The sequence below is a fragment of the Musca autumnalis genome, unplaced genomic scaffold (assembly GCF_047663935.1).
Source record: "Musca autumnalis isolate F117 unplaced genomic scaffold, ASM4766393v1 scaffold_1, whole genome shotgun sequence".
NCBI classification, from domain to species: domain Eukaryota; kingdom Metazoa; phylum Arthropoda; class Insecta; order Diptera; family Muscidae; genus Musca; species Musca autumnalis.
In genome coordinates, this window is record NW_027411644.1 from 16,417,091 (window position 1) to 16,439,109 (window position 22,019).

Sequence of the window (22,019 nt, forward strand, 5' to 3'; positions counted from 1 at the left end):
ACAAGGGAATTTACGCCTAATTTTGCCCGAAACTACGGCAACAGTTTCCTCTTTCAGCATAATTTACTGGCAAACATTTGGAAAGACAGCAAAAAAGGAACTGCAGCAGGCAGGCAGCCTGTTAAGTTATGGCAAGAGAACGGATATACGCATTTTGTAGCATAAAGTGAATGAATAAATGAATGAATGTTCTGCATTCGCTGAAAAAAGGGGGCGAGATGTTTCCAAACGCCTGAAACAACATCCGCATGCTAAACTCTTTGCTCGACACATTCAAAGTCACGGAGGGATTTAGGCAGGCACCACATGTGTGCATGAGCGTTTAGCATCGTGTTATTATTGCAACATGGCACCCCTTTTTTGTGCTAGCTTGATTTTTCTTTTTGGGCCACAGTCATGCTCATCCACATGGCTGTGTATCAAAATTACTGGCGGCGGCAAAGGCTTCCTTCCCCACGGTCTTTTGTCGATTTTTCGTGTTTCATGTTTTCAGTTTTACTCGCCTGTTTGCTTTCGTGCATTCGCATTGAATTTACAATTTCGTTTCAACTCATACATCATTTAAAACGTGTTAAGCGTTAAGATTTCTTCTTGTTTGATGTAATCTTGAAACAAAAACACATTCGTACAAAGGAAACACACGAATTGAAATGAAACGACGAAATGCAGGAAATTATGTGTGTGAGGCAGCTGTTATTTATTGACTTTGATGTAGCCCAAGGAAGGATTTAAGCTTAAATTATCTTCCATAGTCTACAATGCGCTACGTGGGGTGGAACTTAATACACATCTTGGGTATTATTGACTTGAAATTTCATTACTACAAGCAGATCTATGCCTCGATGTGTTTGATACTTTGCGCACTTTTTTCTATGAAAATCATAATCACTTCTGATGGACCTGTTCCTCACATAGCAGACCTTGGGGTAGGTAAAATGTAATAAAAATATTTCCCACGAACATCCCAAAAAGGAATCTTATTCATAAAAACTTCATTTTATTCAAAATTGTATTTCATTACATTAATAAATGGAAGGCCATACATTGGTCCCAACCCTTTGAAATGGCATCATACAATTCCCTTAATAAAAAATTTAATTTCATTATAAGATTGGAGTGCGCCATGTGCATGTATGTGGCACTTGATGTTGCGTCACGGTTTAATTTTTTGCCCTGCTGTCAACAGCAACGAATGAATGGTTTTACGATCAATATACGTAGAAGTATTTTATTCTCCTGAGACCTTTGTTTTCTTCACTTGCTTCTGCTGCTGAGGTTTTAATTTTTTAAGAACTTAAGTGAAAATTTTTGTTTTCGCACAACATGCAATCTAAGAATTAGTTTCTTCCATTTTTTTGAAATGCTATCGGCATCATTAAAAAATGAATGTCTTAAGGGGAGCACACACCTTCATTCAAAACTGACAGCCACTTACTTTTGCGACAATTTTCTGGCAAACAAGTAAAAAAGTATTAGTCGGCTTTGCTGACATAGATATATTTAAAACTAAGTATGGACAAAATATGACGAAGCCCAAATTTTGGACAAAATCTGTTGATCAGTTCGAGAGTTATGGCGCTTTCCAGCCCCTACAGTTGGTGCCTTTCTGGCTATTTTGTCAAGAAGTATTGACTTGCCCCTGAAAAAACAAGTTATATTTATATATGTCCTTTATTTATATCTGTATGTCTTACATAATATAAGTTCATTAATTACATAAATACAAAACAGATGTAAAAAGTTCAGGTTGAACATAGGGCATCGACAAGCTCTCTCCATCTTGTTCTATCGTTGGCCAGGTATTTTGCTTGACCCCAGGTTATATGGACTGACTCAAGTTCTTTTTTTGGTACAGCGAATCCAGGTGTTTCTTGGACGTACTCTTTTTCGTTGTCCTTGCGGATTCCAGTCTAGCACGGTTTTGGCAATGTCACTGTGTGGCCTGCGTAAGATATGGCCTAACCAGACCCATTTTCTCCTGCGGATTTCTATTTCAACAGGGCTACAATTAGTTCGGAGCAGAAGTTCTGAATTTGTTCGGCCAAAAGATTCTCAGAATTTGCCGTAGGCAGCGGTTGATAAACACTTGAAGTTTCCGAGTCGTCGCTTGCGTGAAACTTCAAGTCGTACAGCCGTGCAGTAAAATAGATTTTACGCTGCTGTTAAATATCCTGGTTTTTGTTGAGGTTGATATGGCGTTACATCTCCAGACTTTGTTGAGCGAACGGAAAGCATTTCTTGCCTTGTTTATGCGGTCGCTGATGTCTGCTTCTGACCCGCCGTCTTTAGTAATTTTGCTTCCCAAGTAACAAAAGTGCTCTACGTCTTCAATGGTATGCCCGTTTATTGTGAGTGGGGTTTCACATGTTGAGCCTATTCTCATAAGCTTGGTCTTTTTAGTGTTTATTTTTAGACCGACTTTGGAGGCGTTAGCGATTCCAATTTAGCACTGATGTGGTCGAAGTTGTGGGCGAAAAAGCAGATGTCATCTGCGTAGTCTATGTCGCCAAGAAAACCGTTTACATTCCAGCGAATTCCATAGGGAGCCTCGGCGTTTGAATGATAAAAAGCGTGGGAGATAAGAGGCAGTCCTGTTTTACGCCCTTGCAGGTTGAGAAGGGTAGGCTTTCTTTGCCGTTGAAACGGACAGATATTTAGGCGTCTCTATAAAGTTCTTTGATCAGGGTTACAATTTTAAGAGGGATGCCTTTATTTATAAGGGCGCTCCACACAGCATCTCGGTAGACGGTATCAAAGGCTCGTTCAAAATTCACGAACAAGAGATACAACAATGAATTTAATTCAGCGGACTGTTCGATAATTATACGTAGGGAGTTGATATGATATGCACACGATCGACCAGGGCGAAAACCCGCCTATTCCTGCCGTAAAATCAAGTCGAGCACAGTAGATATACGCTGAAGCAGAAGTTGAGCCATTACTTTGCTGATTGCATTTAATAATGTAATTCCTCACCAATTTTTGCACTCGATGAGATCACCTTTTTTTGGGATAGTTACGATAGTACCATTCTTCCACTCTTTGGGAAAGACATTTGTCTCCCACACTTCTCTAATAATTGGGGTAATAGCTTGCCCCATACCGAAGTAGTTCCGAGGGTATGTTGTCCGGACCAGCTGCATTGCCGTTTTTAAGTGACTTCAGGGTTGTAATTACCTCTTCGTACGTAGGAGGCTCTGTACTTACGTCTCTTCTTGTGTTGCGGCGCAGAGTTGAAGTCTATGGTTGATACACGTTAGCTGCTGGCTCCTCGGTGGTGAAGAATTGACGCCAGCGGTCTATTCGCCCTTGATTGCTGCTATAGGTCTAATATTGTTACCACTCATTTGCTTAATGGTTTCGTATACACCACGAATATTACCAATATTAGAAGTCTGTTCTGCTTGTTCAGCCAGCTTGTTGAAATATATACGTTTGTCTCTACGGGCCAAACGCTTAACAATATTTGCAGCAACGCGATAGTTCGATTTGGCTAGTACTTTGGCTTCATTTGTTTTGGCTCTTAGGAGAATGTTGCGTAATCGCTTGCGATGTTTTATTGCATCGAGAGTCTCGTTACTGATCCATGGTTTTTGGGGTTGCTGCGCAGTTCCAATGACGGACGTTGCTACTTCTCTGCACGATGTTGCTATCATGTTGTTTCCCCAGAGTTTTTCTGTTATTCCTATCTTATATCTGTGCGCCGTTTCTGCGGATTGTAGTCGCAGGAGGTTTAATTTGTTGGGCTTTTGATGTTGGCGATTTATAACGGCCGGTCTTAAACGTAGAGTAGCAACTAGCAGAATGTGGTCACTGTTGATAACCGAACAGCGTCTCGTTTTGACATCCATCAGTGAGCCCAGAAAGAGTTTACTAATAAGGATGTGGTCGATTTGATTTCGCGTTTGGCCATCTGGTGATTCCTATGTGTATTTATGGGCGAATTTGGAGCCGCCAATAAATAGACGATTTCTGGCACAGAAAGCGACAAATCTATCGCCGTTATCGTTTCTTACGTTCCCAAGGCCTTGTGTGCTTAAATTGCTGTTATTATAACCCACTTTGGCATTAAAATCACCGTTAATAAGGTTAATGTCTCCCTTTGGCAGAGAGCTTACAGCCGAGTCAAGCTGAGAGTAGAATAAATCTTTTGAATCATCATCATCGGGTTCCGTTGGGGCGTAGCACTGTACGATAGATATGTTGCGGAATTTTAAGTTGAGCCTTGCCATGCTGAGGATCAGGAGGTATCGAAGCAGTCGGTAATCCAGACTGTAGATTTAGAAAATACCTTGATTTCGAGAGGGCTGTAATTATTTTGGTCCAGTTAACCCTAAGTAGTTTGGTATCCCTAAAACACATGTTTACCCGTGATAAGCTATGCGCACTTGTAGTGTTGCAGGGTATCAAATAGTTGGTCCCGTCCTGACTATAGCAATTGTTTTTTAATTGTATTGTAAACAATAGTCCTAATTATTCCAGTGACAGACACGGCGAACTGACAAAACGACCAACAGACATTTGCAACTTGCATTCGCTGCCTCAATTACAACCGTAAAAGTTTTGTTCAGGGGCAAATCTATATTTCTTGAGAATACGCTATTTAAAACTTTTTGAGATATAGGTGCTTTATAGGGTTTTCGCATATGCTCTTTCTGAATTTCTGGTGCATTCAATTTTAACCTGACAGACGACAGTTTCTGCATATACGAAACAGCTGTTTACTGGTAAACAACTGCTTTTTATTGTTTGCAATGCAAATTGTGTCTCAGAGCATGAATATGATCTCTCTCCTACATGAATATGGGCTCTCTTTCACAGCATTGCCATATTGAAATACCTAAATTCAGTTTAAATCATAGCCGACCAAGAAGAGCGAGCGCTTAAATTGTTTATGTGTGGGTAAAATTACACTGACAGAACAGGGTGATGATTTTCATATTGAGTGTGAAATGAAAAAATATATTGTTGGCGCGTTCGCTTTGTATGACTTAAATTAAAAATAATATAAATAACTTCATAATTTGAAAAGTATTTTTCTTCATATGTTAATTTTTTTGAGAGAAAAAACAAATTGTATATAAAAATGATTTTTTAAGACTTTCTAAGCATACATACATTTTTTATTGTTGCATTGCAGACGAGGCATTCTGCGTCATTAAAAATATTAATACAAAACAAAAATCATTTTCAAATTCTTCCCTCCACATATTTGCTGTACAACTGCAAAATCTTTTCTGTGTACCCAAAAATAAACAAATAAAGCGGCATCAACCTGCTTGCATGAAATTCAGTACAAGACTGAAGTAAAAAAATCAAAACATTTGCTCTCTTACTTTGCGTTCGGGTCGCGTGTGTGTGATTTGCCGAAAAACTTCGTAACCAAATCAATTCCCACGAACGGGTTTGGTTTAAATTCGCTTTGATTTTGTGCATTAAGAATGTGGATACTGCACGAATTAATTTGAATTAAGACAGTTAATGCAAATAAACGCTGCCGTCTGCCTAGTGTATTAGAAGATTTAAATGTATTCCCAGCAAAAATTCGGATCCGTTAGTCATTGTGTACCCCATTACAAAGTGATGTAAACAAAAATAACTACTTATATTACCCCTTACACAGAGCGTGTGTGTCCGACTACAAATCAGAGGATTGTGTGTTCAACGCTCACCGCCGGCCGAGTACTTTTTGTTAAAAAAAAGAACAGTTTGTGGTGCACATGGAAGCGCTTAAGTAACCCTTAATATTCGTGCGCATGGCCTAGTGTGTAGTGTATTCGGCTACAAATCAGAAGTCGCAAGATCAAATCCAGCAGGGGGCGAAATAAAAAATATAAAGTGTGTTGAAATTGAAAACAATTCCTCCTCAACTATTCTGAAAATAGATTTTTTTTGCTTATAGCTTATTTTTCAACTTCCAGTGGCTACAGAATAAGTAGTTATACTAGTGGTCATATAATTACTAGTAATTCAAAGCGACATGCTCTTGTAAGAATAATGGGTTAGTAGGGGGATTTGTAAGTAGTTACGGCTGCCAAAAATCCCTTATAAAACCCATTATTTTGGGAGGATTATTTTTGCTGGGTTGAGGCAAAGATGGGAAAAATTTTTTGTCACTTTTTCATGTGATTTACAATATTTTGCATTTTTGTCATGTGTGGATATGAAACAACTCGACAAAAATTCTATTTAAAAAAAATCTCTATAACTATTTTATTCCACCAGATTTTGCCTTAACTTTTGGCGAAGATGTTCTATATACTATTACTAATAGATTTAGTCAAAAATAGATTTAGTCACTCAGCTCCAAGCAACTGTGACGCAAACATTAAATGCGATTATCTCAAAACGGGAAAATGGCGTATGGAACACTTAAGCATGACAGCGACAATATGTAGTGCATGGAAAGAACGATAACTCTCGAACTGATCAACCGATTTGTCCAGTCCGAAAATGGGCAAGACCGGTCCACAACTTCCGGTACTTCCCCCCAATATTAAAAAAAATGTCTCTAAAATGGTATGCACGATATCTCTAAAACGGTGCAACCAATTTTGTCCAAAGTTTGAATCTCCTAATATTTTGTTCATATTTAGTTTAAATTCTAAAATGGCTCATATCTGTCCTCTCCTTAGGGTACCTCCCCCACAAAAGTTCATCAGTTTAGGGTCTGTTCGAAGATTCTTTGGAAATGTATACCGATGTTCGTTGTGGTCCTGTTTACAGCTATATTACGTTTTCCGTGGACAAGTCCATGCTTCCTGGCGTAGTGGTCCAACAGATATACGATGACTACACAGCTGAATTTTATGCAACCCCTATTTTTGGTCCGTTTCATGTCAAATTTGGGACTGGGCATATTTTTGGCTTCTGATTAAGTTGCAATCGAAACATACGACATATGCAAAATTATGCAAAATGCATATTTTTGCATATGCAAAATTTATACATTTTACATATTTTCTTATGCAACAAATAATTCAATTATAGGTACAAAAAGGTTTGTATGTAAAATTTTTCTGTTTAAAATTCTTTTCAGACAAGTCAATAAAATAAAGAAATGTATAACCACAGTCCCAACCTTCAAAATACCGAAAATCGGGAGGTAACGTACTATGGGGGCTTTATGAAGGCCTGAACCTAAACCTACAAATTTTAGGTGGAAAGTGTTTACCCCCAGGGAAGACTTAATACCAAATTTCAGCCATTTTGACGGGATATTGATGCCACAACCTTCAAAATACCAGACCTATACCGACAAACTTCAGGTGGAAAGTTTTATACCCCCAAGGAAGACTTAATACCAAATTTCACCCATTTATCCCTCCGAAATTGAGGCCACAACCTTCTAAATACCAGAAATCCGGAGGTACCGTTCTATGGGGGTTATATGAAGACGTGGACCTATACCTACAAATTTCAGGTGGAAAGTTTTATACCCCCAAGGAAGCCTTAATACTAAATTTCAGACATTTTGGAGGGATATTGAGGCCACAGACGTGGACCTATACCGAAAAATTTCAGGTGGAAAGTTTTATACTCCCAACGAAGACTTTATACAAAATTTTAGCCACTTAAGTGCGATATTGAGGCCACAACCGTCAAAATATCGGAAATCGGGAGGTACCGTTCTATAGGGGCTATATGAAGACGTGGACCCATGCCGACAAATTTCAGGTGTAAACGAAGATTTAATACCACATTTCAGCCATTTCGGTTTTTAGACTACAAATCCTTGTATATATTTTTGCATATGCTCATTTTATGCAAATATGTAAAAATATGCACGATATGCAAAATATGCAAACATTTCTGGGCCTAATTCGTTTTATTTTGTGATAAAACGAGTTTCTGTCTAATCAGATTTTCTGTACGACCATTCTAACCATATATGCATTTGCATAGGATTCCGCTGTCTAACGATGACCCACTGAAATGACAAGTGGGCGCGATATCAATCGAAAATATATGATTTCCAAAATAATATCCACTTACATAATGGACTATTATGTCGGTCCATTCCTTTCAGTACCTCCTCCGCAACACGTTTGAATTTTTATTCTAGTCCACATTTTTGTTGGCAAGTTCAAATGTCCAAAAAGGGCCACAAAATTCTGAAAAGACCCTAAATACAATCGATCTGTCCGTAGATAGAAATTTTTAATTCACAGAGGCTGAGGGTATACACGGTGCTCTTGAACCAAATTTAAATGGAAGGTGCTTACACCTGGGACGTTTTTGCGGATTCTGAAACTACAATCTTCATAGACGAGAAATAGCAAAAAACAAAAAATCGCCGGAGCGCTTTTTAAATAAATCGCGATTAAATTGACGTTTTTAAGAGTTTTTTAGGTTTCCACGATTTTGCTTGGAAACCACAAGTCCTATCGAAATGGGAGTAAAGAAAATATTGTAGCTATGTCAATTCTCTATAAGAATGCCAATTATGATATTTTCGTAGGTTTTACCGTTATTGAGAAATAGACGTTCAAACTGGGACAATGCATTGACTGTATCGTCTCCTTACAAAAAAAAATGTCATGACTGCAATTTCCCAACTTAAACTTATATATCTCAAAAAAGGTACAACCCAGAAAAAATTACGGAAGCGAATCTTGTAGAGAATTTTCACAGCTACAACATATTCTTAAGTCCCATTTTGAAGCTAATTCCTGGAGACCTAAGAAAAAAATGTGAAAGTTTGATCTGAACCTCTATATATCGAAAATAGTAAAACCTAGGAAAATATCAATCAGCCAATCTTGTACCGAATTTTCACTTCTACAGCATTTTCTTTTGTCTCATTTCAATAGAACTTGCGGTTTCCAAGTAAACATCGTGAAACCTGAAAAATCCTAACAATGTAAACTTTGATCGCGATTTACTAAAAAATCCATCCATTAATTTTTTCTTGTTTATGGATTTTTCTCATCTATTAACATTGCTGATTCAGAATCCTCAAAAACTTCCCTGGTTTAAGCGGTTTTCTTTTAAAGTTAGTTGAGGTGCACTGTGTATAACATTGTAATATAAGTCGGCGATACAGTCAATCCATCGTCCTAATTGGAACTTCTGCATCTCAATAACGGCAAACTCTACGAAGATGCCATTTAAGTCAATCTTGTAGAGAATTTTCATAGCTACAATATTTTTTTTAGTTCTATTACGATAGGACATGTGGTTTCCAAGCAAAATCGTGAAAACCTAAAAAACTCTTAAAAATGTCAACTTAAAACGCGATTTATTTAAAAAGCGCCCGGCGATTTTTGTTTTTTTTTGTTTTTTGATTTCTCTCATCTATGAACATTGTTGTTTCAAAATACGTAAAAACTTCCCAGGTGTAAGCACCTTCATCTAAATTTGATTCAAGAGCACCGTGTATATCTCTGTCGGCAAAGACGACTGATACTTTTTACTTGTTTTTTTTTTCTAATTTTCCGAGAAGATGGTCCAAAACTCTAAACCCAAAATAAATTTTTTTAGTACCGTTATAGTTGAGTGAATCATCTTTGAAGATGTTGACATAATCTTGCCTTTTCTGACTACAGATTACTTGCAAATATACGTACGTATATCCTACCATATACCAGTTCAAGATTTGTATCCATTCTTAAAGTATGCTGTGTAAAGGATAATAAAATCCTAAACACCAAATATTAACATTTTCTTTGGATAGCTGTGAAATGGTTCTTAATTATTTCTCCCTTTGTCGTAAAACATCAAAGCAAAATACTTCGGTTTCCTTGAGAGACACAATTGTTATCGTAGCTCCTTTCATGTACATAATTGTTACAATTATTACACCTTTTAAGGTTTCTTGTTAAGGATGTCGGCAAGTTGCGAAAGTTAAGGTAAAGTGTTCGTACAATGCCTGAGGTTATCTATTTTATACACGTTCTTTGTTATAAGTACTTTGATGTTGAGTCGTTAGGCTAGCTTTGTACATTTTAATGACCGGAGGTTCTCTTATACGGGGCGGTTTGGGTTTTGTTTCATGCTCAGTAAGAATTTAAGATTGTTATTTGATTTATAATTATAAACTACGTATATGAAGTTGTTGACGTACCAAGAAAAGTATTTTAGAAAAGTAAATTTTTGTTTTCTAGGAGGCCGTTAAATGCTTATACAATCTTCTAAAGGAATTGTCATATCATATTTAATATATCTATGTTATACATGCAAATAATACTAATGTTCTAATCATAACACTACGACATAATAATGGAGATTTAAATAACACCAATATTCAACAATTAACTAGAATTTACAGTCCGATCTTTTACTACAACACCATTCATCATATCAACTACATTTTAAGCTTTAAAGAATATTATTTATTTAACACATTTAGAAAAGAAGACATCGAAAAATTCAATTTTCCTGATTACCACAACAATGCTATGTGTGTGATTGAAAACTTTAAAGAGCCATGGTGGAGTTGGGTACCAGCACTTCCCCTTCCATATTAAAGTCATTAAAGCTGCCAACATGCAGTCTGTCCTCCTATCACTTTACTGCAAGATAAATAAAAATCTAAAAGAAAACAAAACACCATCCGTATCATCATCAAACAATACTAAAGTGGTAACAAAATAAACGCCAGAACACCAGAATGTCATTAGTCAAAAAACGGCAAAGGTAACACTGACAACAAGGACTGGTTGTATGACTGTCTTTCTGTATGCGTGGTAAACAACACCACCATTTCTGCTGGGCGATATCTTTGAAATGTTGTACGAGGAGTGCTATGCAAACAAACAAAAAACGTAAAGCCCTATTAGTTGATACTTAACTGTCACAAAATTAAAAAAAAAAAGAACAAAAAAAATTAAACAAAAGGCCTTTGAAGATAGCTTTTTGGAGGGAAAAGCACAGTATGTACACGGCGGAAAAACGGCCTCTCTAACATATTTTGCAGCAAACATATATATGTTCTAACATAAAAATATATGTTATGACATAACATATGTTTGGATTCAAACATATTTTATGTTTGCATCCAAACACATTATATATTTCCTGTTTTTTTCTGCGTGTACACAAGGGTTATGACTTTTTAACAACCTAGTATCCCTATATTATATTTTATTGAACATTTGCTGTCGTGGAACTACAACGCCTGTCTTTTTACCGGTTGTTGTGTCTGCAATAATCATTACAATTGATCTGCAGAAGTTAAACTCATCTAACACATTCTGGAGCCCTTCTGCGATTGTTCTACCTTTCCCATTTTTCAAATTGAGATCGGTCAACTTCGTTTCTTTGTATATATTCTTGATGAGCACGGTCTGTTTTTCTAAGCTTTCTAGAACTTTGTCTTCAAAGTGCATGCGGCATTTACGTTCAATTTACAGTTTGTAGAGATCCTTTTGCACATCCGTTCTCCTTTTACCTTGGTGATGTCAAACAGATAATTTGATATATTCAGCTGTACTTATCGTTTCGATGATACTCGATTGTAGAAGTCGCCCCGATCCATTATTCCCAGCCTATATGTGATGGTACTCGCATGCAGTAGTCGTCAAATTTTATTCTGTTTGCTGTGGCACTCGGCTATGACTATTGTCTCGATGGTATTCGACTGTCTTAGTTTGTTTGATGTTACTCGTCAAGGCCCTTTAGTTAATTCTGCTAGAACGAGAAGAGACGATTGCATGAAACCTGAAGCGAAGGAATACCAAAAAGCGAAGGAATCTCAGAACCAACATTGAAAGGAAAAGCTTCATAACATACACCAAACCTTACGTTCCATCAATGAACCTTGTCATTGATTGTGAACCAACGTAGAGCTTCATTGAATAATCGAAAAAAGTTTCATTGAATTTCATTGAAGTAAAATTAATGAATTTGTTAATTAATGCAATAAAGCTTCTTCATTGATGCTATGAAAATTTTTCATTAATGCAATGAAATTTCTTAATTAATGCAATGAAACTTCTTCATTAATTCAATGAAACATTTTTTTATTAATGCAATGAAATATGTATTGTCATTAATGAAATGAAATACTTTCATTAATGTTATGAAATACTTTCATTAATGCAATGATATACTTTCATTAATGCAATGAAATACTTTCATTAATACAATGAAGCCATACGTTAGTTAAAAATCAATGACATATTTCATTGATGTAACGTAAGATTTCATTTATGGTATGAAGTCATTTCATACTCACGTAATGAACCAGAATGAAGTTAATGCTAAATATGTTTCATTTATTTTATTGTAATTATTTTTGGTCATATTTTCAAATATATAATGTTTCTTTGTTTTGTTCAATATTTATTTTCAAAATTATGAGAAATTCAGTTATAGTTTTTTTTGTGGGGGTTTTCAGACTTAAACCAATATAACTTAGCCATTTGTTAACAGATTTAAAAAAATAATAACTTATTCGAAAGATATTATTCACCCCTTTAACAGGAAGAAGGATCAATAGAAATCCGTTGTGAAAGAAAGACGAAGTGACCCAAACTTACTGTAGGCATTTTCGTTGCCCATGGATCCTAACACGATAGAATTTTGCATCTGAACGCTTGAATATTTTTCTGGTCGCCTTTTGTAGCACAGTGTCATTTATCGACATTTTCCGAAAAGTTTGCACTTTCTCAAGGCCAAAACTGCCTGAAGGAGCGTTCCAATTCTTTTGCGATGTATTAAAGAGTTCTTAATCACTGTCTTGGCTACAATTTTTGTCTTTGTATTGGATCGAATATAAGTTCACCTCAATTTTTTCTAAAACTATGCTTTTTAGCTTCTTTTCGACTGCCGGTATGTGGTTAAATATGTACCTAAGAAACATATTTAACAAGTACTTCCTTCCTATGACATCCCCATGTAAAAATAATGACTTTTACGGTATATTTGTAAGTAGTTACTACTGCAAAATTTTACTGAATAAAGTCATTACTTAGTAATGACTTTTTTTGCTGGGAGTGGACTTTTTTGCTCAGTTCAATCCCAGGAATCAGAAACGCGAAGGGCTCATTAAGGTTTTCAAACCGCCCCGGCCCAATGTACATATATCAAAGTAAGGAATTTTTGTACAGTAACGCTGTTGGTGACGCTTCTGCTAATTTGTACAAATATTCATGCATACATATGTATGTATGTTGGTGATTTCATACATACATAAATATGCAAGTAGCCAATTTATGATTGTGGAAAATTTAAAACATTTGTTTAACAAAGAAAGAATAGTTAAAAGAAAATTGATAATATAATGGTGTTAATATACATAGATAAGACGTCATTACAGCAGACCTTATTCTCATTCCGCAAAATAGTACATATTAAGTTTTTCAAAAATGTTTCATTTATTTAATGAAACTGTTTACTTTTCTTAATGAAACGGTTTCATTAATTTAATTAAGTCATTTATTTAATGAAACCGCTTCATTTGTTTAATGAGACTATTTCGTTATTTTTGGTGCCGACCAAAAATATCAAATATATAAAATTTTTCGCCACTTTTTAAAAGATGTTGGCGTACTAATGTTTTTCAGCATACACTATTAGGCATGATTTCAATACTCAAATATTTTTTTAAATTTAAAGAAATAAAAAGTTTCATTACATCAATGAAATCAGTTTTGTTTATACAATAAAACCAAAATTCGTTAAATTTTTGGTAACGTAAGGTTTCATCGTATTAGTGTAACATTGCATAGCATTAATGAAACCCGTTCGTTGATACAACGAAGCATTTTTCTTACAGTGAAGGTACTGTTTACCTAAAAACTACTTTGCGTGCGGAAACTGACACAAATCATATTCGCTCCTACTCTGTGTAACTCCAGCACTCGACCACTTTTGGTGTTAAAACCTAAAAAACTTATTCGGAAAGCAACATGAAGTCATTACGAATTATTTCCTCACACCTTGAAAAGAATTACTGTTACTGTACACTGAGATAAAAGTAATTCATTATAAAGCATGCCAAAAAGTCAACTGTCCACAGCAGACCGTGGATAGTCTATTGTCCACAGAAGTAATTAAGAAGATTTACTGTCCATAGAAGACCTTCAGAAAGTCTTCTGTCAACAGAAAACCTTTAGAAGTTTTTCTGTCCATAGAAGAAGACGTCTTGAAGGTCTACTGTACACAGAAAACTTTTAAAAGGTCTACTGTCCATAGAAGATATTTAGAAGGTCGACTGTCTATAGAAGACCTTTAGAAGGTGTAAAAAGTCTACTGTTTATAGAAGACCCTGGATGTTTTTTGTCGAAAGAAGGCCTTTAGAATGTCTATTGTACAAAAAAGACATTTGGAATGCCTCTTGTCTATATAAGCCCTTTAGAAGGTATACTGTCCTTAGAAGACCTTTAGAAGGTATACTTTCCACAGAAAATCTTTAAAAAGTCTTCTGTCCATAAAATACCTTTCAAAGGTCTACTGTCACATGAAGCCCTTTAGAAGGTGTACTGTTCATAGAATCCCTTGAATGATCTTCAGTCCATAAAAAACCTTTAGAAGGTCTTCTGTCCATAGAATATGGAGAGAGGTCTACTGTCTATAGAAGAACTGTAGATGGTCTGCTGGTGTGTATAGCAAATGGAAGATCTCCTGTCCATAGATGACCTTTAGAAAGTCTTCTGCCCATAGAAGACCTTTAGAAGTTCGTCTGTCCGTAGAAGACCTTTTGAAGTTCGTCTGTCCGTAGAAGACCTTTAGAAGGTCTCCTGTCCATAGATTACCTTTAGAAGCTCTCCCGCCCTTAGAAGATCTCCTGTCCATAAAAGCCCTTTAGAGGGACTTTTTTTTCGTAGAAGCCTTTAAAAAGCCTTCTGTCCATAAAATCCTTAATAAGATCTTCTGTACATAAAATACCTTTACAATGTGTTTTGTCCATAGAATGTCTTCTGTTCATAACAGACATTTATAATGTCGTCTGATCATAGAAGACGTTTAGAAGGTCTTAAGACCTTAATTGCGTCTTATACACATACATATGTATATAAGAGGTCTCAAGTCAACATGCCTCATGAAATTTTCTACAAGTATTCTACAAGGGTGCTACCGTGGTGCAATGGTATGCACACCGCCTTGCACACATAAGGTCGTGGGTTCGATTCCCCGGCCAGGCAACATCAAAACACTTTTCAACGGTGGCAAAATACCCCTCAGTAATGTTGGCGACATTTCCTGAGTATTTCAGCCATGTAAAACTTCTCTACAAAAGTGGTGTCTTAGACACGCCGTTCGGACTCGGCGATAAACTGTAGGTCCCATATCTTTTAGCTAATATGAATCGGGGTGCACTCATTGATATGAGAGAAGTCTCCCTTGTCCCTTATGGGATGTTTGTGGAACAATCTAATTCTACAAGGGAAATGTATTTATAGTCTCCCAGATAAAGAGGACCTCATAAAATTGATTCTATGGATATGTCGAAGGCCCTATAAATAAATGATTTTATACCCTCAGCATTTATGCTAACGAGAGTATATACACTTTCATACGGGCAAAATGTGCCTCACCGAAATAATGGTTTTAGACCCCAAGTATGTTTGGGCGAAATCCGTTTCAGACTATTTCGAGTTGATTTAGCCATGTCCGTCCGTCTGTCTGGCTTGAGCGCACGATAACTCTCGAACGGATCAACCGATTTGGTCTAAAATTTGGCTTTCGCAATATTTTGTCCAAACTTAGTTTAAGTTCGAAGATGGGTTATATCGACCCACTCCTTCCGGAACCTCCCACACAAAAGTTCAAAAATCTTCGGAAAAAATTTTCGCGCGATAACTCTTGAAGGGAGTGACCGATTTGGTTTATACTTTACACATCCTAATATATCTAACAGATCAGGTACGAATATGGAGTATATTTGTCCAATCCTTTGGGTGCCTATCACATAAAATTTCGGAAAATTTCTGCAACTTGCATTCGCTAGCTAAATTACGATGGTAACAGTTTTTTCAGGGGCAAGTCCATACTTCTTGAGAAAACAGCCCGAAAGGTGTAAAAAAAACCTTATGACACCATATGTAGTGGCTGGAGAGCACGATAACTATCAAACTGATCAACCGGTTAGGACCAAAATGTGGTCTTCGTCATATTTTTTTTCATAGTTTCAGTTTGAAGATAGGCAATACCGGTCCACAACTTCCGGTACTTCTCCCGAATATTTAAAAATGTCACCTAAATGGTATGCTCTATATCTCATGAACAAATTTGGTCCAAACTTTGGACCTCCTAATATTTTGTCAAAAATTTAGTTTAACTTCTAAAATGGTTCAACATTTGTATCTAAGTGCAGTTTAAGGTCTTTTCGAAGATCCTTTGGAAATGTATACCGATGCTGTTCGTTGTGGTCCTGTTTACATCTATATTATGTTTTCCGTGGACAAGTCCATGCTTCTTGGCACACTGGTCCAAATGTTATACGATGACCCACTGAAATGACAAGTGGTATCTATCGAAAAGATATGACTACCAAAATAATATCCACTTCCGGTCGGTCCATTTCTTTAATCACCCCCTCTGCAACACTTCTGATCTTTAATCCTAATCCATATTTTCGTCGGCAAGTTCAAATGTTCATAATAGGCCACAAAATACTTAAAAGACCTTAAAACATTCGATCTGACCGTAGATCAAAGTTTCACTTCACATAGGCTGAGGGTATATCTCCGTCGGCAAAGCCGACTGATACTTTTTTACTTGTTATAGTCCGGTCAAAAATTCCCACAAAGCTGAATTTTGGTAAAGAGCCCATCGATCCCATGTGTGCAAAACAAGTTATTCGGGGCCAAAGGTCATTTTTGGAGGTATTATTCAGTTTTTTTTTTAATTTTTCTCAAAAACGGAAATACTTAGCAAAAGCCCACTAAAGTAAAAGTTGTAGATTCAATAATTGTCTACAAGATTGGTCTTTATGATGCTTGAAAAAGACTTACCATTTTCGAGATATCTCGATCTAAAGGTCAAATAAAAAATTAGCCGCGTAAGTACATTATGAGTCGAACCGGTTAAAGTAACGACACTATGTGTTAGATACTTCCGTAAGCTTTCAAACGATATTCACTTTGCAGTAATCGGTTCAGTAGAACCGGGTCTAACCCGGTTTTTAAATTTGGCCTTTCGGGTCTAATAACCGGCGAACCGGATCCGCAACCGTTGAAAATTATACATTTCCGTAATCAGCGCAACAAACTCTACCTTCGGACAAAACTTGAAAAAAATCGGAGAGTTTTCGTTGGGGTCGTTCCCGTTGGGCTTTCGATTATACATGTGGGTTAAATGGGCTATTTTTGCATAAAATGACTCTAACATTGAATAACTCTACTAAACACACTCCGATTTTGTTGGATTTTTTAGAAGATAGCTATAATTTCGCTCTTCAAGAATATATATATTTTTTGGAGGACAGACCCGATTACTTCGCTTATTTTAGCCGGTTCGTCTGAATATGTGCATATTTCCCTTATTAGTGCATAAAAATCATCTGTTTTTTAGAACAGCTATATCTCAAGAATGGTTCCTTCTAAGAAAAAAATTATTAGGGTCAAACTTGTAGATAATTTTTCTGTCTACAATATTTACTTTAATCACTTTTTGATTAGATCAACAGTTTTCAAAAAATAAATCGGAAAACCTAAAAACCCTTAAATTTCGACCTTTGACCCCGAATAATTTTTTTTGCACACATGGGATCGATGGGGACTTTTAGGACGTTGCTTCTAATGGCAAACCCTAGCTCTCCACCAAAATTCAGCTTTGTGGGAATTTTTGCTATTTCAATGTCTATTTTGACCGGACTATTATAGATAAAATCTCACAAAGTAATTACAGACCACCTAAATGCTTTCTGAAGATAGAAACTCCTATTTTACCTCTATTGATAAATTGAAGGCCTTTCACTAATGAAAGTCCTCATAAGGTTATCCTATAGATTGTAAAAAGGCCTCTAGAGGCTTCAAAAGTTATAATACCTCATAAGTTTGTTACACGAATAGATGGATTTAGATAGATTTTTACGAATGGAATAACTCTCTAAGGTAATCTAAATGCATTACGGAGTCTAAAGACCTCTTTAATTTCATTCTATGGATAGATAGAGGACTTCATACAGACCTCCAATAGATAGAAGTCCTCACAAGGCTTTTATATAGATAAATAGTAGACCTCATAAAGGACTTCTACAGATAGTTAAAAGGTCGGGAGGGTCTCAACGGTTTCAAGAGTTTGAATATCTCATAAATTAATTTTCAGGATTAAATTCCTTAAAGACGGGATTCCTTCCAATCTTCCATATTCTACGAAATATTTTAACAAAAAACAAGTTAGAAAAGGCTATAGTCGGTACGGGGCCGACTATGTGATACCCTACACCACTACCCCTGTGGATAATCTTTTCACTCTAAAACATTTCTTTTACGGAGATACGAAAGTTTTCACCTATCTGGCTTTTATACCAAATGACTTAAGGCGAACTGAACCAAAATAATTAATATTTAGTTTTATATTTGACTACTCTCGACATCACCAACGTCAATAGGCTTCTATCTCTGTGAGAAAGTTTCGTGATGATCCGATTAAAATTCCGACCTGCAGTGTGATTGCAGAAAAAGTGGAAAATGGGATGCATTACCGACTATTGCGATATCTCTATTATTTGACCACCTACGCCAATCTAATTTGCATAGTTTTAAAGATGGGATCTTCTACTTTCTTAGTCAGGCTTTGCTTTTAGAAGGTCCCCAACCAAAGGTGTGATATCCGTCATTATTATTAAAATCGCAAAACTGAAAAGTTGGGTTCTATTATCGACTATTGCGATATCTTCGTTGTGTGACCACCTACGACAACCTTCGTTTCATCGTTGTAAAGGTGATATTTTCTACTTTCATAGTCGAGTTTTGCTTTTTATATACCCCTTATAGACGCTGAGATATATGCTTTGGAATAAAATGTAGACTTTTTCTCCAAATAACTTTTTTGCTCATTCCGACCCTTAGTTATTATCCGACCATCACCAAAATCAATAGGTTTCTTCCCCTCCGGGACCCCCATCAACACCCAAAATTTCGTGACGATCCGATCAAAATTGCGACCTGTAGCGTGATTTCCAAAAAAAATTTTAAAATGGGATGTATTACCGACTATTGCAATATTTCCGTTATTTGGTCACCTACGCCGACCTAGTTTGCATCATTGTAAAGACGGCATCCTCTACTTTCCACGCCAGGCTTTGCTTTTGACAAGTTCCCAACCAAAGCTGTGATATTTGTCATTATAATTAAAATCTCAAGAATGAAAATTTGGGTTTTATTTGCGACTATTGTAATATCTTCGTTGTTCCATCACCTACGAGAACTTACTTTACATCATTAGAAAGGTGATATTTTCTACTTTTATTGTCAGGTCTTGCTTTTGGTATACCCCATACAGAAGATGAAATATTCGCTTTGGAAAAAAACGTTGTATTTTTATCAACATACGTTTTTTGCCCATTCCGACCCCTGAATATTATCCGACCATCACCAAAATCAATAGGCTTCTTCCCCTCCGGGACCGTCATCAACACCCAAAATTTCGTGACGATCCGATCAATATTGCGACCTGTAGCGTGATTACAAGGTTTAGATGGACAGACGGACGGACGGACGGACACACATAGCCAGATCGACTCAGCTCGTCGAGACATTCATTTTGGTATATATAAGTATGGGTCTACGACCATTATTTCGATGCGTTACAAACTTTTTGGGCAAAACCAACTTATAATACCCTCCCCACATAGTGGTGTAGGGTATAAATATTGCCCCCCGTACCACAGTGCCTTGCCGTGAATTTGTCACATGTCATCATTGAACACTGAAATGAAACTCCATTATCATTTAGAAAACCACCAACAACAACAATACAACAAGCGTCACACTTGGTTTTTTTCCTCTTCGATACCACACCATTGATGGATTGATTGCAATATATGATATATTTATTTAAAGACGAACACTGACAAACCGAAATACTGTCAGAAAGGCAGGCAACCAGCCAGACAGACAGCATGTGTAAACATTCAAAACCCGGAGAGTTCGACATACTTGAGAAATGTTTGAAATGCAAACATACATTCCATGATGTTGAACGTAGATCTACTGCTAGCTGGATATTATTGATTCAGTACTGGATGGCGGCAACAGTAAGGCAGTCTTACTGGTGATTGCCATGAGTTGATTGCTTTCATAGATTGATTTGATTGGACGATGAAGCCCCATGTACCTAACATAAAAGTGTAACACATACCCTTCGCGTAATATAATGTTATTCATTGATATATTTTTGTCTATGACTAAAAAAGGGGTGAAGTTGGAGGGTTTATTTTCCTTTTTTTGTCCCATGTATTACCATAGGGAAAAGTAATCATTCAATTCAAAAATGTATTGAATTTATTTGAAATATCATAGCAAACACAAAAAAAACCAGGATAGCGGAAGTTATAGCTGTTTGCCAAAGTAACGGCGGCATGTGTGTCGACATTGCGGAAATTGAATTTCGCGAAAAGCTAATTTATCAATAACAAACAAGAGATGATTTCAAATAATTCAATTGATTGAAAAGGAGTAAAAAAATGGAGGAAAGTTTTTTTTTTTTTTTGGGAGAAGCTGTTTATGTGAACAATTGTCAATTAAAGAGTCAACAAAGCCCTTTAAAAACTGTCACATATTTCAATAACTACAGAAAAATACAAAAATTTGTTCTATGCATAGCAAAACTCAAAATATAATGACTTTGAAAATGCTTTCATAAATCCGAACAGGAGGTTGATGAAATTTATATGTTTGATAATGTAGAAACATTATCATATATCACATTACATAACATTAATATAAACTGGCATTATTTGAATATACATATAATGTCAATTCACAAATAAACACATAATATTCATTCAAACTGACACATGGGCCAAACCCAAACTTTAAATACTCATATTGCAAGCAGTAATGAACATTATCTAATTCAAAGAAATTACACTTCAATGCCGTTGCGAACATTCTTCGATTCCAATATAAAAATAAAACTACAAATTGCAACGAAGCAAAAGTAATAATTGTAAAGAGAATGAAAGGCAAGCAAATTCCAATAACACCAAAGGCAAGAAAAAGTAAAGCAAATCATTCACAAATCTTTGTAAATGTCCAATTTTCTTTATGAGATTTTGAATTTTCAATTGCCTTAGGCGGCAAGCAACAGTACTTCATTCATGGTTGTATACTTAAACGTTACTTGGAAGTGTTTCCCCTCCCTCCTTCTCATACTCTTTGATGTCAGGCCACCCAATAATGATGACGACATTGTCGTCATTGATAAAAAATCCTTTAACGGAAACATGAAAAGTATTTAACGGGACAAGGTTGAGGGGTTGCTTGGTTGATGGCTAAAGGGATAACATTTCGACAGTTCGTACATTAAACAATTGCCATGCATTTTGGAAAAGCCACGTTTGATAAGAGCAATCTTTTTTTCATTTTTTTGCTTTTTCGATACAAAGTGTGTTTGCGTGTGTGTCTCAGAGTGTTTCTGATATCTTGTCGTTTGTTATCTCCCCTCTTAGATCCGTTAAACATTGTTTTGTTGCCGCTATATGCCGCATGTGCTGCTGCCGTTTGTTGAAGAACCCACACGCTTTTGAAGTACAACACACGAAACATTAAATGCACGACCGACACAAGGGGACGGACAGAGCCTGTGGAACAATTGACGGCATGTAGCACAGTTATGCTACTGTGTGATGTTGAAGGGACGTTAGGGTGGGTAGAAAAGAAGTTATATTAAATTGTTTATTAAATATTTTGCAGAGAGAGGAACGCCAGAAGTCTTTGAAAAGGTTTTCTATGTAAGGAAGACCTCTTAAGGATCTTCTGTAGGCAGTCTTCTATGGACATAAGGTCTATTAAAGGCCTTTGCTGGACAGAAGAATTTCTAAAGGTCTTCGAAGGACAGAAGAGTTTCTTAAGGCCTTCTATGAGGAGAAATCCTTCTAAAAGTCTTCTGTAATCAGAAGACCC

At 36.3% G+C, this 22,019-nt stretch overlaps 1 protein-coding gene and 1 long non-coding RNA gene across 4 annotated transcripts in view; one reads left to right on the forward strand and one right to left on the reverse strand.

Moving 5' to 3' along the window:
- LOC141394103 (uncharacterized) overlaps positions 1–5,391 on the reverse strand; it is a 590,278-nt gene extending 584,887 nt beyond the window's left edge. The window contains exon 1 of the long non-coding RNA XR_012410253.1: positions 5,119–5,391. This is a non-coding gene — a long non-coding RNA (uncharacterized lncRNA). The remainder of the gene's footprint in view (positions 1–5,118) is intronic.
- Positions 1–22,019, forward strand: part of plh (pasang lhamu) — a 92,611-nt gene that overhangs the window by 38,914 nt on the left and 31,678 nt on the right. The gene's annotated exons all lie outside the window — the stretch shown is intronic.